At 38.7% G+C, this 2,183-nt stretch overlaps 1 pseudogene; it reads left to right on the top strand.

Moving 5' to 3' along the window:
- The first annotated feature begins 1,438 nt into the window (after positions 1-1,438).
- Positions 1,439-2,168, top strand: LOC116547884 (annotated as a pseudogene).
- The last annotated feature ends 15 nt before the right edge of the window (positions 2,169-2,183 follow it).

Consider the following 2,183-nt stretch of genomic DNA (forward strand, 5'->3'; position numbering starts at 1 on the left):
ACTTTGGGAGGCCAAGGTGGGTGGATCATGAGGTCAGAAGTTTGAGAACAGCCTGAAACCCTGTCTCTACTAAAAATGCAAAAAATTAACTGAGTGTGGTGGCACGAGCCTATAATCCTAGGTACTCAGGAGATTGAGGCAGGGGAATTGCTTGAACCAGGGAGGTGGAGGTTGCAGTGAACCACTGCACTCTAGCATGGGCAACAGAGTGAGATTCCATCTCAAAAATAAAAAAGTTAAAAAAAAAAAGAATTTGGTAGTTAATATTATTTATGTTCTTTTTATTCCTGATGAATCTAAGCACTGACACATTAGAACAATGTTCCTCAATATTTCAGATGCATAAGATAACCTGGGGATTTTGTTAAAATCCAGATTCTGATTCAGTAGATCCCAGATTCTCCATCTCTAGGTCCCAGGTGATTTGGATGCTGCTGGTCCCTTGACCATATTTTGAGTAACATGGCATTAGAGCACCCGTAAATGCAAATATATTAATGAGAAGAAACCTAAGTATGTGTATAATAAATGATAAAGCTTCAGTAGCAATTAAATCTCATCCAGAAATACTCTATAGTAATAACAATATAATGCTTAACTGGTAGAACAGTTAACATTTCTTCCTTGCAATGCAACCTGAATTGATTTCCTATCCTAAACAATTTAAAAGCAAAGACTAATGTTAAGCCTTCAATAGCATGATCTTGCCTACTTTTTTTAATGTCTGTCTGTGTGAGCACATAAAATACTTAATATTTATTTTAGCCTTTCAATATTGGCTTTAATTCCTACCAAAAGTAATAGTGGGCTCGTCCATAGTAAAGTTTTTAATATAGAGAATAGGTAAATGTCACACACACACACACACACACACACACACACACACACACACACACAGACACAAACCAAAAGACTGGCACATATTTCTGTTCCCAATGCCTAGCCTAGTGGCCAATTGTAAACATCAAACAATTTCTTAAGCAACGTATTTCATTCGATTGTACAATAAACACAAAGACCTGGTACTGAAGCTGTCTATAAACTTTGGCCACATAATTACTTTCAGGAAACTGTGTTCTTCTCAAGGGTAAATGGGATATTCCATGTTAAAGCAACTGATATCATATCTGGAACATTCTGTTTCTCAATCACATTTAGTCAAGTACCTGTAATGTAATAGATAACAAATAAATGTCATTTTTGAATGAATAAAAGAATCAATCAGTGAATCAATGCCTAAAGCCATAAATAAAAATAAAATGATATAGAATACCAGGACATTTACATTCTATATCTTAAAAAATAACTATACTAAGTAACTTCTATGACAGGATTATTGAAAAATGCAGAAACAGAATAGTTTTGAGTCTTTCCAAATCCTCCTATAAAAACAGGATAGCCGGGAAGCCGTGGTGTCTGTGCAGAGCGAGAGGCAGGCATGGGGGTGCTGCAGCTGCTGGTGGTGGCCCTCACGTGCTGCTGGTGGCCACAGGGAAGCCAGGGTAAGACCTTGCTGGGTAGCTTCAGCAGCACCGCAGCCCAAGATGCTCAGGGCCAGCGCATCAGCCACTTTGAGTTCCATGGTGACCATGCTCTTCTGTGTGTCAGAATCAAGAACACAGCCATAGTTGTTGAAAAAGAAGCTAAACTCTACCTGTTCGAAGCTCAGGAATGGTTAAAGCTACAGGAAAGCAATCATGGTTATAGCGTAGTAAAAAATCATCCAAAGCTCAATTGACAATGACCATGAACCAGACTGAACATAATCTGACGGTGTCCCAGATTCCATCTCCGCAAATATGGCATGTGTTTTATGCAGGTAAGTATACATGCCAAGATAACAAGGACAACACTCAGGTGGATGATATCCCATTTGAAATGGTGTTACTAAACACAGATGCTGAAGGGAATCCATTTGATCATTTTAGTGCTGGAGAATCCGGGTTACATGAATTGTTATTCCTCCTAGTCCTAGTGTACTTTGCGATTGCTTGCATTTGTGCTGCATTGTGGCAGGCTATTAAGAAAGGAGGGCCCATGCACATGACTTTAAAAGTTCTGACAACTGCATTGCTGTTACAGCTGGCTCGGCTTTAGCTAATTACATTCATTTCTCCAGTTACTCCAGAGATGGAATAGGGGTAACATTTATGGGAAATTTGGCAGAATTTTTTTTTTTTTTT

This window comes from Sapajus apella, unplaced genomic scaffold (assembly GCF_009761245.1).
Source record: "Sapajus apella isolate SASKATOON/1434 unplaced genomic scaffold, GSC_monkey_1.0 scaffold5291, whole genome shotgun sequence".
NCBI lineage: Eukaryota > Metazoa > Chordata > Mammalia > Primates > Cebidae > Sapajus > Sapajus apella.